We start from the raw sequence: 15,502 nt of genomic DNA, 5'->3' as shown, positions 1-15,502 counted from the left end.
GCAGAAGCAGGGGCAATGTAAAATAATAGATATTTGGCATCCTTAATGGCCCTCTGGAAATACCTAAGAGCAAACCCAATAATAATACTAGTAGACAGTCAATTGTCCTCTGAAGAATAGTAAGAGTTGTTTCTACATGCATCAGCATGAGGAAAAGGACATAAATTATTGCACACATAGTTCTGATAGTTGGGTTAACACCCCTGGGCTACACGAAGTAAGAACACTCTGGAAAAACCAAGATTTTAATCGTTGCAATGGAAATGTTAAGGGTTGGGAAGAAGAAAAAGCCAAACAACTACCTTCTCTCTAGAGGAAGGTGAAATACTGACTGTGTCTCAAAGCTTATCTGGTTCCCAAGGCCATTAACAGATTCTTGAGGCCAGGGGGAGTCTCAGCTGATGTACATTTGCATAGCTCCATTGAAGTCATGGCAGTATGTTGATTTACTCCAGTTCACAATCTGGCCCTGAATATTGTCCTTTTGAACTATATCCACATTTTATAGCCCTATACAAAATAATAAAAAAAAATATGTTGTGTAAAGTGTCCAATGTATGAGAAATATATTGTTTACATAGGGCAGTCTTTCCTAATGGTATCCTATAGCTGTAAGTCATATTCTTTCCTTGATTGCCTGACTGATTTTGTTTTTAAATCAGATGTCTCCCTTGTGACAGATATTTAGCAAAAAACAACTAAACCAGGAAAGTTAAAACTAAAACTCCTCTGCTGCAAGAAAGGCTCATAACAGAATCTCAGCTGTGCAAATGATCAGAATTAGTCTCTTTCCACCCCTCCCAATTTTCATTCAGTTTTGATGCTTTCTTCCTGTACTCTAGGTCTGTGGTTGTGATGGGCTCTTGTCAGGACTGCTTTTGACATGCTTCCTCCATTGCACATCTATGCAAAGGCCAGTCACAATCTAATCCTTAGGATTTTGCTATATCAAACACAAACAACATGCAAAATAAAATCAAAGTAAAAATGGAGGGGAAAAACACGTTTTATTAAGTCATCAAAGTGTTTACTCCCAAATCGCCTAAATTCCCACTTCACCAAGCTGTGTTGTTGCTATCCAATGTGATACCCACTTAGTAAAATGAAAAAATAATAATGCTTAGCTGTTATATATAGCATTTTTATGTGCAGATCTGAAAGCACTTTTCAAAGGTGGTAATTCTCACAATCCTATTTTACAAATGACAAAACTGAGGTAGAGAGATGCCATGACTTGCTCAAGGTAATAGAGCAAGCCACTACCAGAGCTGGGAATAATATCCAAGTCTCCTAACTACCAGTTCAGTCCTATGCACTGAGATACATTGTTACCCAAAGCAGCTGTTCTTAAAATTGTGTCATCATTACCCAAGGTTACTGGAAGACAGTCTCTGTCCAAGAGAACTAACAATTTAGGTTGAATAAGAAGGTTGTTTGTTTCATGAGCTACATTAGCAAGAGATGGCTCTATTTCACAATATATATGCTGTCATAAAAGTAGCAAGCAGCAAGTAATGCTATAAAGCTTCTATCTCATTTTGCACACAAGGTGTGATGGCCCTCCAGGGCTGCAGCATGCATTATGTACAAGCAAAGTTTTGTAAAAACCTGCCTTAATTGTTTCTGCACAACAGACTATAAACTTGATGTCCAGGACCAGAGTGTTTTCAAGGCAGCTCTGCCAAGGGGGAGACTACAATGTTGAAAAAGAAAAATTCCATGGACTTTCCATCAGTTCTTCAATCATGAAATAAATAAACATCACCCCCCCTACTGAGAGCTGTCCGACATCATCTGAATATTCCTCTTGCTGTGACTAGCCATGAGTCTAGGCGAGTGCATCTCTGAATGCACGCCAATGTACCTGGTATCTGAATTAAGGATGTAAAATCCAGATTAATCAGTTAACCAGGTAACATTATGTTTAACTGGTTAAATGCTTAATCTGGGACTGGCAGTGGGCCAGTCCAGCCCTGGTAGGCTGGAGCGCTGCCTGCCCGCAGCATGGCGCAGCAGGCCGGCCAGACTGGAGCATTCCCAACCCATGGTACAGCAGGCTGCGTTGGCCAGGCCGGGCCCACTGTGGTCGAGGGCTGTTCAGTCCAGGCTGGGCCCACTGTACCACGCAGCAAGTTGGGGGGGGGGGGTGTTCCAGCTTGGCTGGCCTTGGCTGATTTAGCCCAGACAGGTTAGTTAACCGTAACTGGTATGCATCACCTTTAACCATTCACAGTCCTAATTCGAATCTAGCCTAATGTGTGTAGCTAGTAACGTGAAATCCTGGTCCTACAGAACTCAGTGAAAGTTTGCCATTCATTTCCAAGGGACCAAGGTTCACCTTGAAGTCTTCATTGTCTGTTTACAAGACAGAGCTTGTAAAAGACATAAAGTGCTGACATAAAGTGTGTCCTGTTTAACCTTTTTCTGCAAGCAGATTTTCACACTGAGCAGGAAACTCCTGTGAAAATCCTTCATTAGCTGATTCCACAAATCAAGACCAGTTGACTTGTTATCTGGATTATTATTACAGTTTGAACCACCGCTTTTAAGTGTCTAAATGGTTGGCAGCCCTTTCACTTTCATATTTACTGCTTTCTGTATTTCAGATAATTAATTGCTGTACTTAGATGTGTTTATTAAAAAATTAACTTGATAAATGTTGGTGATTGTATTTTGATCTGATGGTTATGAATCAGCTTGTAAATACGATAAAATCTGTAACTGATCATCAGTCCACATGTAATTGTCAGGCTTTAATTCCCGTGAAAATGCTCATAGGTTGTTTTCCCTTGTCTGTGGCTGGTCTGGTCGCTTCTTGTGGCATTCTGTGCAAAGTGATAAATGCAGCTCTGTGTGATGAAAATGGAAAATAGAGCTGGTTGAAAAGTTTCAAATTGTGAAATGTGGGGTGGGAGATGGGAAGAAGATGTATACACTGTTCATATTTTATAGATTCATATGTTTTTAAGGCCAGCAGGGGCCATTAGGATCACCTGCATAATACAATCCAAAGCGAAAGAACTTCACCACATTTGCCAAAAGAGCATACTTCAGTATGGATTCATTTATTGGGCTGGCTAACTTTTTTTTGTTATAAGATGATGGTATGTGTTTTATGCAGCACTATGCAGACACACACACCGTTAGTGCTTGTAGTTTGAATTGGCAAGGAGAGCTTGAGGAACAAAACCTTCTACCATTTTCCCAACGTGACCACAGGCACATCACAATTGCAATATGCCCAGCCACCATTGGACACTTGAAGAGTAGGAGTCTTGTGATGATCCTCACACAGCAGAATAACACATGTTGTCTTCATTTCCTGTAAGTGGGCCTTTTAACCCATTTAAAAAAATAAAAGTCTGTGTGGAATCATGGTGAGACAAACATTTAAAAAAAAGAAATACAACTGCACAAAACCCTCTCACAACACAAGCGCGGTTAGATGAGATTAATCATATAGCTGTGATTATTGTTATCATACTGTTGGTTTTTGCATGTCTTAGCCTTAGCTGTTCATAGGGTAAGAGATCCCATATATCTCTCTGTTGTTTCAGAGAGCTCTTGGATTAATAATTAAAAGTGATTGATTGTTCCACATAGTCAGTGTTAGTAATGGGTTAGATTAATAGGAAATTGATTGTATTTTGAAGATACCATTGCAAAGTGCAGCATTAGCTGCTAATGTATGTAAGCAACTTTAAACTGTATTACATTGTGAAAGTAGGGGGATGGGGAACAACTACTCAGTTACAGTAGCTCCATTAGTTTAACTGAGGAACAGGCAAGGGATGTCCATCCACATGCATGCTGCTATATCTCTCTGCGTGATGACTGATTGAAAAGAGTATGCTCACTGACTCCACAGAGACCGTGACAAGGTCCTTTCAGTTCATCTGCTGTTGGAATATACTTACTACTTCAAATATGTTTTATTTATATGTAAAGTTAGTTCAAATGGGGGAGAGATGTAGCAAGACTCCGCCATGATTGTTGAATCCAGGCCCAGACTCAGACAGACCCTGTCTGGTAACTCTGTGCCTGAATGCTGTGCCTGAATTCTTCATTCTGTGAGCTAGAACCTAGTGTGTGTGAGAGAGTGCGAAATCCACAATAAAAAATCCCTTTTGTGTTTTCTAATACTGTGGCCTATCTCTGCAGTGTCCTTCTGCTCTGAACAGTACCATATTTTTTGCCTTTGTTGTTCAGCAGACCCTGATGACAAATAGCGCAGCTAGTGACAAGACAGAGCCAACCCACAGAAGGGAAGAGGAGTGGGAGTTTTAGAATTGTATCAAGACTCCAGGGAATGGGTAAAGTGGTTGGGAGACCCATTGGCAGGAAGCAAGTATCTGAGTCTACGGAAGGTTATGTATTGCAACATGGTTGTGCTGTTGTGGGGGAGGGAGAGGCAGTAACTGCAGTCTGAGGAAGTAGGTAAGGTATTCCCTGCATTGTGTCAAGGTGGCATGGGCACAGAGGACCAGCTTTATTTAAAGGTGTTTAGACAGGCACTCAGATGTTTATGGAAATCCTGCTAGGTACCTAACTCCCATTGATTTCAAATTCTTTCTCTGGCATAAGTTACAGCAGCCTCATAGACAGCCTGACTTAGGCCAGTTGGTAATAGTGCATTACTAGAGGTCGTTATGCAATTGGGGATCACTGGAGCAGAAGACACTCAGGCTGGGCTCCTTCCTTCCAGTGAAGCTGTGGTTGGATACCTCAGGGCAGCTTTCCAGTCCTTTGTGCCATGGGAGCAGCTCATGAGGACTGTAGGTCTGGCCCAGAATGCATTTTTTTATGCTATGGTGCCTGGGGCATGAATAAGCTTTTCTCCATCTTAATAGCTTCGGAATCCAATTGAGAGGAATGTAGTAGATTTGCCAGTGGCATGTAGGAAAAATACAAATAGTGCTAAATGGTACTGAGGATAATAATAAATGGTTCCCAGTCTGTGCACAATGGGAATGAGACTAGAACTTGAAACACTTTTAAGAATAGTTGATTGATACCGCACACAGCAATTGTATAAAGAATGCCATTCTGATGGGCTGAGGGCTTTGATTACTGAACATTAATAGGCAATCGTTCAGTAGGCTTAAATAGATTTCCTGAGACATGTTATTCATCTCTGCCTCAGCTCAAATTGTGCCAATGAACACAGGCAGCAAAGGCAGGACTGCTACAACTAAGGAACTCTCTGTGGCATACAGATATCTGTATTTTATTTTCTCATTATGTGTGATCTACTGGTTCATTCTTTCGCCAGCATTCTGCTCCACCATTACTAACGAAAGAAGAGATGCTGGGCAAGGACCGAGTCCAATTCCTCTTGAAACCAGTTGACTTCATGGGAGCTGGAGGTTCATGGGAGGTCATAGTGGAGGTCCTGTGTGCTCTCTCTGGGCCTCCAGCAACATGGCTTCAGTGGGGCTATGTGGGTCAGGAGGGTAAGGTAGTGGTGATGGCTCAAAGAGACCATATTCCTACTGGGTCAGGATGGAAAGATCATACTCCTGTAAAGGTCAGGGTGGGAAGCTAATAGATCTGCTTCATTGCGGATGCTTGGGGAAGCCACTGGCTGTAGGAGACTTATTAGCATAGCTCCATTGAAGCCACATGGCTGGAGGCCCAAAGGAAGCATGTAGACCCTCCGTGGCTCTAGCAGCTAAGTCATCAGAAAATTTGAGAGGGTCTCGAGGCTCTGTGGCCTGTTCTGTGAAGGGCAAATTCTGCCCTGTGGCCATGGCCAGCTCGAGCCATTCCTGCGCCCCGGGTAGCGGGCATACGACGCAAGCATGGCTCTGCCCCTGGGTGCACAGCGCATGCGTGGCCCCGCTCCCCGGCGCGCTGCGCACCTTACAGCTGCAATCAGGCATGCGGCACCTGATGGCGGCTCTAAGGGGCACTGCGCAGCCCCTGACCCTGGGTGCGCGGCACCTGATTGCAGCTCTAAGGGACGCCGTATGCCCGGCCGTGTGGCACCCCTTACAGCTGCCATCAGGCGCCCCCCCATCGGTTGGCACCCCAGGCAGCTGCCCAGCTAGACCCCCCCCTTAATCTGGCCCTGCCTGTGGCAGAATGATCAGGGAAGACTCAGAGAGATTTGCTGCTGTTTAGTGCCCTCCAATGAATCTTCCTACAGAGGCCCTGCATTCTTTTCTGGCTAAATTGCTTTACTCTGAAAAGAATATTGACTTGTTTAAGGTAACGAGACAATTTAGAGCTACTAAAGAAAATAAAAATGGAAAGAAACAAACAACAAAGCACTAACTCCTAGATGATCAGCTGGAATAAGAAACTGGATCACTTCTGCAACTACAAATGTTTGAAATTGCAATGAGTAAAAAAAAAAATGTTAGTGCTTCAAAGACCATGCTCGCAGAGGTATTTTACTGACCTCATTGGGTTGGCAGAGTTAGCTAAGCAAAGTCACCTTGCCTGCAATGGAATAACTCATGGAGTAAGCACTACTCCTCATCATAAACGATTGCAGATTTGGTCCCGAGGTTATTAATCCTACTTTGTGTCTGTTCTTGTCCAGGAGTTGCTTGTGAATCTGGTGGCAGCAGATTTCTTTTCTCAGATGTTAAAAATCTCACTATGTCTGGTATTTGCTAACTGCCTGCATGTATCACACTACAGGATTCATTACATTTTGTTGTTATGCATTTAAGTAGCATATAGGCACCCTACACATGCATTAGAAATACTTCACAAAGGGCACAACCTTCTATTGCTTTGCACTTTGTGTAGTCACAGCTATGCAAAGCTGATATACTGCACGACTACATAATCACAATGGGAGTATGTGATACTGCCCACTTTGCACTCTCTCTGCCCAGGTGTAAATCATTATGTAATATACAGGCAGTGGAGAATCAGGCATTCTCACAGCCCCTTTCTTAAATGGCTCACAACCTAATGGTAAACATTATTGTCCTCTTACGCTGGCATAAATCAGTCCTTTCATGCTGGTTGAAGTCTGTGGAGTTACATAAGTGTAATGTCAGTAAGGGTGTGTCTAGACTACATGCCTCCTTCGACGGAGGCATGTAGATTAGCCAGATCGGAAGAGGGAAATGAAGCCGCGATTAAAATAATCGCGGCTTCATTTAAATTTAAATGGCTGCCCCGATCTGCCGATCAGCTGTTTGTCGGCAGATCGGGGAGTCTGGACGCGATGCGCCGACAAAGAAGCCTTTCTTCATCGGCACAGGTAAGCCTCGTGAAACCAGGTTTACCTGTGCTGATGAAGAAAGGCTTCTTTGTCGGCGCATCGCGTCCAGACTCCCCCGATCTGCCGACAAACAGCTGATCGGCAGATCGGGGCAGCCATTTAAATTTAAATGAAGCCGCGATTATTTTAATCGCGGCTTCATTTCCCTCTTCCAATCTGGCTAATCTACATGCCTCCGTCGAAGGAGGCATGTAGTCAAGACACACCCTAGGAGAGAAGAATCCAGGGAAAGAGTCACAATAGTAACCACTACCCCCATCAAAGCATTTTTCTCTCTAAGGGTACGTCTACACTAGCCCCCTAGTTCGAACTAGGGAGGCTAACGAGGGTGACCAAAATTGCAAATGAAGTCCAGGATTTAAATATCTCACGCTTCATTAGCATGTTCCTGGGCGGTCGCCATTTTGGAAGTTGACTAGTCCGGAACAACTGCCTGCGTCTACACGCGGCAGTGAAACGGGAGTTCGAAGTAAAGCCCTCACTCGAATTAGCTGTTATTCCTCCTATAGTGAGGTTTAACAGCTAATTCGAATTAAGGGCTTTACTTCGAACGCCCGTTTCACTGCCGCGTGTAGACGCGCACAGTTATTCCAGGCTAGTCAATTTCCAAAATGGCAACCACCTGGGAACATGCTAATGAAGCGTGAGATATTTAAATCCCGCGCTTCATTTGCAATTTTGGTCGCCCTCATTAGCCTCCCTAGTTAGAACTAGGGGGCTAGTGTAGACATACCCTCAATGAGTTTGTGGTTTCCTCTAGGGCTATGTCTAGACTGCAGGCTTCTTTCGAAAGAGCCTCTTTCGAAAGCATCTTTCGAAAGAGCCTCCTTCGAAAGATCGCATCTAGACTGCAGGCGGATCTTTCAAAAGAGAAATCCGCTTTTTCGAAAGAGAGCACCCAGCGAGTCTGGATGCTCTCTTTCGAAGACGGCCTCTTTACATTGAAGAACGCCTTCTTTCGAAAGAGGAACTTTCGAAGGAAGGCGTTCTTCCTCATGAAACGAGGTTTACCGCCATCGAAAGAAAAGCCGCGTTCTTTCGAAATAATTTCGAAAGAACGCGGCTTGAGTCTGGACGCAGGGGAAGTTTTTTCGGGAAAAGGCTACTTTTCCCGAAAAAAACCCTGAGTCTGGACACGGCCTTGGGTTTGATAAAATAGGGGAAGAGAGGCAGTCGCTAGGCCAACAGAAGAATTCCTCCATCAGACTAAGGGTGTGTGTCTAAACTACATGGCTCCATCGATGGAGCCATGTAGATTAGGCTGATTGGCAAAGGGAAATGAAGCCGCGATTTAAATAATCGCGGCTTCATTTAAATATAAATGGCTGCCGTGCTGAGCCAACAAACAGCTGATCAGCTGTTTGTCGGCTCAGTGCGCTAGTCTGGACGCTCCCGCACCGACCTGAAAGCCCTTTATCGACCTCCCTGTTATGCCTCATACGATGAGGTTTACCGGGGAGGTCGATGAAGGGCTTTCATGTCGGCAGGGGAGCGTCCAGACTGCCCCGATCTGCTGACAAACAGCTGATCGGCAGAGCAGGGCAGCCATTTAAATTTAAATGAAGCCGCGATTATTTAAATCGCGGCTTCATTTCTCTTTGCCAAACAAACAAATCTACATGACTCCGTCGACGGAGCCATGTAGTTTAGATGTACCCAAGCTGTCTACTCCGAGCATTAGATCGGTACGGTTACATCTCTTGGGGCATGGATTTTTTTCACATCCCAGAGAAACGTAGCTATACTGATGAAAAATCCTTGTGTAGACCAGGTCAAAGAGTACTTCTAATGTTGTTTATGAACAGGGCTGCTGGTGGTTGGAGGGACAAGGGAGGCAGCTGCCCCAAGGACAAGCAATTTAAAAGGGCCTAGTGCTCCCGGCCTACACAGCCATTCGGCAGTAGCTGGAGCCCCAAGCCCTTTAAATAGCACCATTGCCACAGATGATGCACCCCGGGGGCACTGAATGGCTGGCTAGGGGAGGCTAACTCCCAGCCCCACCCCTTCCAGGGAGCCCAGAGCTAGGCCCAGGAGGCCTGTCAAAGTCTTTCCTCAGCCTGTTTAGGAAGATGGTGTTCCTACACCTGCTAGTGTACACTGTGTCTACACGAGGCTTTGTCAGTCTGTGTTTATCAATAGAAGCAAAATCTGAACATTTGAAAATAAACTGATCTTTCTCTGAGTTGTGCATGGGGGGAACAATGAAAGACTTGAACAAATAATTTTTAATTTATTCTTAGGGTGTTTTTTTAACACGTGGTTTCATTCATTTTCTTTTGGCACAGCAATTATGCAGGAAAGTGCAGTCTCAAGTTTTCTTTTTAGTTAGAGAAACTGCCTTATCCTTTTAATTCTGTAGACTCTGCAGTAGCTGTGTGTTGATAGAGAGGAAAGAATTATTTTAACATGCCACACAGCTTTGCAAACAGCTTAGCAGAATCTCTTGTTTAGAGAAAATAACCATCTTCTGTTCTTAGCGTTACAGAGAGGAGGACAAAAACCTATCCAAGATTCTAAAGCGCTCTTGTAAATATTATAAAAAACTAGTCCCAGCTGTCAGAAAGGTGGTCTATGTTTATTCGGTCCTGCCTCACGATGAGCCGATGGACCCTCTTGAGGTCTCTTCCAGATCCATATTTGTATAGTTCTAGGATTTTATGCTGTAAGTAGGACAGAGACAAATTTGCCAGCACATAGGGAACAATTTCTTTGTTCCAAAAACTTCTCATTAATAATGATTGTTTCCAAACTACAGCACCTTCAAAAAAAATAAAAAATAAAACCAGGTGCCCCTAGAACTTTTGGGGTCTTAATGATGTTGCACCAATGTAATCTGAGGCAGATTTTTACTTGCTATTTCCCAAGTTACTGGCTAAGAAAATTGAATGTGGGAGAAAAATCACATCTATTTTCATTATTCTTCAGCATTACAGCCTAAATTATCAATTAGAAGGGATGGCAGGAGGAACAAAATATGTCCAAGCCACTTAGCCTCAGAGAACTGAAATGAACCAATACAGGACAACTTCTTCCTGTCACTGGAATAACTCAGGGTGTAAATCAGTACAAAATTTGATCTTACACATTTTCCACACAATGATATATTCAAAAGAACAGCATAGAAACAAATGGCAATTTCTCTCAAAATCCTCATCACCGTTATGTAAAGTTCAACAATAATATTGCATCTGGAAAAGCAGTTTAAACTGTCCTCTAGTCTGCATTCTTGAACTAGGAATCAGGCAAAGTTCAGTATCTGTGGTAAATATATGGCCCCCATCACTGTATTATCGGAGTGCCCCACAGTCTGTGGTATATTTATCTTCACAACACCCCCCTGGGAAGTTTAGAAGTGCTGTTGGTTGCATTTTACAGAGGAGAGCCAAGGCACAGAGAGATTCAGAGTTTGTCTGGACTAACACTTAGTGCGTGACAAACCAGGGTGCAACTCTGCAGTCCATTAGCCTACCTCACACTAATGGCTGTCCCTGTGGGCCCCGCTACCATGCTGTCAATGTGCACAAGGGACACTTTAGATCACAGCATGAAGGTCCACTCACACAGTTAGTGCAGATTTAAACTCCAGGTTGCTGCCCACTTATTGTCTAGACAAACCCTTAGTCCAGGATCACACAGGAAGCAGAGATTTGAACCATGGTTTCTTCAGCCCCAGGCTATGATCCGAAGTGCTAGACCATGCTTTCCCTGAATAAGAGGTTAGTCCAAGTTAAAAGGCACTGTCATTAGTGTGGGCTCTATTCTTCTGCCCGTGATCTCATTCTTTTACAGCCACATGAAACAAGTGTAGGTGCAGTTTTCTTTGTCCTTTTTAAGAAAGCCAGTATTTTAATGCATGTTTCACACAACAGACAACTACAGCCTGCTGATCTGTTCTCTTACAGGGGGTTCTCTCCATTTCCTGACTGATGGCCACATTGTGCCCTCACAGATCCAAGCATGGGCACTCTCCACCCCAAGAAGGTAGCATCCCTTCTAAAGACAAGCGCATCACACATCTCTGCAGCACGTTCACCCACTGAGCCTTGTAGAGCCCTTTGTAGGTTTGGTATCTGTGCGGTGACCAATGGTGAGTAAAGTGACTGGACACTCTGTTTTTTCCCAGGATTATCCCATTTTTCATCTATCTGACATGGAAATCAGGAGTTTAAAACTGGACACCCACAGCTATTGGTTTTGTGCTCTCCCCTAGCGGGGGGTTGTACTGCAGGAGGATCCATTGTCCCCCCTGAGAGCTGATACCACTCACAGGACTAGAGCAGATAAAAGTTTTCCACATTTTGATTTTTATGAAGGGAGCTCTGCAGCATGGTGGCAGCTGCCCACTTCTTCTCAGGGAAGAGAGTCTCATTGGCTATCAAGAAACATGGTGTAATGTACGACTGTCAGGGTCAGCCTTAATTCACACCATTTCCCTTACCTTTTCCTCACCCCTCATACCTGATTCCCCACAGAGCGCCTACTCAGGAGGTCAGGAGGAATGGGGAGCATGCCACATAAGAGCTGTATTCCCTTCTGGGTCCCCTTGGCACTGAATTCACTTGGTTCTTACTCCGCACCTTACAGAAGCAGAGGGTAGGGCATAGCCCTCAGTCTGCATTGGTTTTATTGGAAATGCCTATGTTGCTTTGCCTCCTGAGGGTCCCTTACCCTGTGTTGGCTGTCTGGTTGCTCCCAGGGTGGATGATTCCTTGAGGGTGACTGACCAGAAAGGCCATCGGGGACACCTGCACTCCTAGATCTAGTTGGAGCAGAGGAGCTTGTTGACATTCCCTCAGCCACAAAGGGGAGCTCTTGAGAGGGGAGCCCTGTGAACTGTTCCATTGAGAAATCCCTAAATGCCAGCTCCAGAGAATGTATGAGAGGTCTCAGCCCACTGCTAGGCAGGTTTGGCCTAAAAAATGCCAGAAGCAGGGAGAAGGGATGAGGAACTTCTGCCAGCTCCCACTCCCACTGATCCAGACATGCTAAGTCCCAAAGAGAATCAATTCACCTATGCAGACAGTTACTTACATTCAGAGTCTGTAAACGAAATCACTGTTTGGGAACTTTTGGAATTGTAAAGCATTACCAAAAAAAGTAGCATTTAACTCTGGAGAACGGTGCCCTTGATTTCTGATGGGGCATTTTAAGTCTCAGAACCAGAGCAGCATCTTGGGACAAGTTGTGGGTGTTGTGTGTGCATAGCGTTTGCACGCTTTTACATCTCCCTCATTGGAAATCCGGGCTTTGAGCTATGTATAAGTTAACATTACCATGGGATGTTTGTAAACACTAAACAATGTGTGTCCTTGCACAATCCGCATCAATAGCCTAACATTTGCTTTGTCCTTCAGCATGAGATAATTGTTGACATAAAGCCGCCATAAACCGTTGCTGACGACCTGTGGGATTAATGGACTGAGGAAGAGATGGCAAAGTATTAGTTTTTTTCCACAGTCTGGATTACAGTTTGATCAATTCTACTGTATCACAAAGGTCCATATCAATATGAAGGTTCAGGATTAAATGAAGTATATACCATATTTTGCAATATCATCCTTAGTACACTTTTAATGAGCTTTGTTTTCTTTGTACTTTTCAACTGACCTTTGCAATTACTGCTAGATTGGAAAGGGCCGTTGAACACAGTTTGTAAGTCTAAGGTAAATGCATCAGTATTAGAAATTGCCAGTGATCTTTGTTTCAAGAAGAGAGTGGTGGAAAAGGAGAGAGGGCATTTTGTGTAGTAATTGTCTTGTAAGCCGTTACATGCCTTCATTTGCTTTGAAAACATTAAGGACAAAAGTGATTCTCCTGATTACATCTCTTTGCCTTGCTGTGTCCATGGCGGGCATTGGCAAAATATGGCCCATAGGTCAAATCCATCCCAGCAAACCTTTGGATTGGGCCCACCCCGATCCCCTGGGCTGCCAATGTCCTGCAGCCCAGTGGGACCCTCGGGCAGGCTCCCTGCCTGTTGTGCCCTGCATGCTGCTCAAAGCGGACAACTGCTGGGGCCATGGGCATCTCTAGGCCATATGCCCCATGGGGAATGGGGCTCCCATGCACCGCCCCTGCCCCAAACACAATTTTTGCAGCAACCCTGGGCTGGATTCTAGCCAATGGGAGCTGCCTGGTCTGTGCTTACAGGCATGTGCAGCACACTGAAATCTCCCCTTCCTCTAAAGGGGTGTGTGGCACAAGGACACACATGGCCCCAGCAGTTGGTCACTCTGACTGTTGTACTAGGCTGCAGTAGGCAGGAAGCCTGACTGAGGGTCCCGCTGGGCTGCTGGCCAGGAGCTGCCTACTATACTAGTGTTATAAGGCCTCCTGGACAGAGCACACACCTGCCACCCTACCTTCTCCCTCTCCCTAACTCCCTGTCCAGGGTCACAACCCAGACCCCGTACTCTCTCCTGCACCCCTGCCTCAGTCACAACCCTCTCTTAGAGCCTGCACTCCTCCTCCTGTACTTCTCCCCCCAGGTCCAAATCCTCTCCTGCACCCAAACCCCCTTCCCAAACCCTGCACTCCCTCCTGGACCCCAATTTCCTACCCCGAGCTCCCTTCTGCACCCAACTTTCATCCCAGAACCTGCACCTCTTCCATTAACATATAAGAGAGCATCCCCTGACCACTTACCAAACTCTTGAAGTGGCTTCCCATTAAAAATTATTGCCCACCTCCTGGGCTACGGTATGTATTATACAGGATAATCATGTTAAATGTTCATATGTTAGCTGGCTATAATCGTATCTAAATTTCATGTAAAAGAAGGTCTAAGAGGTATATCCACATGTATCAGTTTCATGAATATAAACACACTGGTTTCTTTTCTTTCTTCTCCCTTCCTCTTCTCCCATTCCCCCCTCCCCCAAATTGCTATGATAACTCCTAAGTCAGCCCCTTGAGTATTCTAGGATGCATTTCATCATGCCTTAGTGACGTGAAAACATCTAATTTATCTCAGTAATTTTTTATTAGTTCTTTCCCTATTTTAGCCTCTGGTTCTACCTCATTTTCAATGGCATTCACTATGTTGGACACTCAATCACTATTGATCTTCTTGGTGAAAACCAAAACAAAGAAGTCATGAAGCACTTTCTACATTTTCTATTCCTGTTTTTCATTCCTCATTGAGTACCCTGTCCTTGGTCTTCCTCTTTCTTCTTATGTATTTGTAGCATATTTTCTTGCTATCCTTTATGTCTCTAGCTAATTTGGTCTTGTTTTGTGCCTTGTCCTTTCTAATTTTATCCCTACATACTTGTGTTATTTGTTTACAGTCATCTTGTGTGATTTGACATAGTTTCCACTTTTTGTAGGACTCTTTAAATTTTTTTAGATCATTTAAGAGCTTCTGGTTAAGCCAGGGTATCTCTTGCTATATACTTCCTAACTTTCCTATACAGAGGGAAAGTTTGCATTTGTGCCCTTAAAACTGTATCTTTGAAAAACTGCCAACTGTCTTCAATTGTTATTCTCCTTAGATTTGCTTCCTATGGGATTTTACCTACCAGCTTCATGAATTTGCTGTAGTCTGCCTTCTTGAAATCCATTGTTTTTATTTGCTGTTCTTCCTCCTACCAGTGCTTAGAATGATGAACTCTATCACTGCATGATCCCTTTCACCCAAGCTGCCTTCTACTTCCAAATTCTCAACCAGTTCCTCCCTGTTTGTCCAAATCAAATCTAAAATTGCCTCTCTCTCCCCTATTAATTTTCTCCACCTTCTGTAAAAATTGTTTCTGGTGCCTTCCAATAACTTTTTGGATAATCTGTGCTTTGCAGTGTTAATTTCCCCAACAGATGTCTAGGTAGATGAAGTCTCCCATCACCACCAAATCCTGTACTTTCGATGATTTTGTTAGTTGTTTTAAAAAAGCCTTATCAACCTCTCTTCCTGGTTAGAAAACAGTCTTTCTCTGTCGAGTTGCTGCATTTCCTTATTCTACTCAAATGTTTGAGGCATAGGTAGTGTTGGCTTTGATCCCACAGTTCACCAGCTGTCATAGTTACACCTGTATGCTGCATCTGGTTTAGACCTGACACAAAGTAATTTCCCTCAAAGACAAAGAGGGAAACCAGAAGGCAGGTTGTGACTTCAGCCTCCAGTTTGCTCTTGGGACAGCATAACATAGTGCTCAGGACCTGATCCCCAAAAATAGGCCCACATTGCAAAATACAGGTCTACATATGAACTTCCTCACACTTGCACAGTATGTGTATTAAGATCCATGATTTTATTTTGACCCA

The 15,502-nt window shown here is 44.1% G+C and overlaps 1 long non-coding RNA gene across 1 annotated transcript in view; it reads left to right on the top strand.

Moving 5' to 3' along the window:
- The window catches only part of LOC112547241 (uncharacterized), a 38,599-nt gene extending 25,841 nt beyond the window's left edge, over positions 1-12,758 (top strand). The window contains exons 2-3 of the long non-coding RNA XR_003090986.3: positions 11,146-11,330; positions 12,598-12,758. This is a non-coding gene — a long non-coding RNA (uncharacterized LOC112547241). The remainder of the gene's footprint in view (positions 1-11,145; positions 11,331-12,597) is intronic.
- Positions 12,759-15,502: the final 2,744 nt, after the last annotated feature.

Source organism: Pelodiscus sinensis, chromosome 2 (assembly GCF_052426305.1).
Source record: "Pelodiscus sinensis isolate ZL-2025 chromosome 2, ASM5242630v1, whole genome shotgun sequence".
NCBI classification, from domain to species: Eukaryota; Metazoa; Chordata; order Testudines; family Trionychidae; genus Pelodiscus; species Pelodiscus sinensis.
This window is presented reverse-complemented; position numbering and strand designations above follow the sequence as displayed.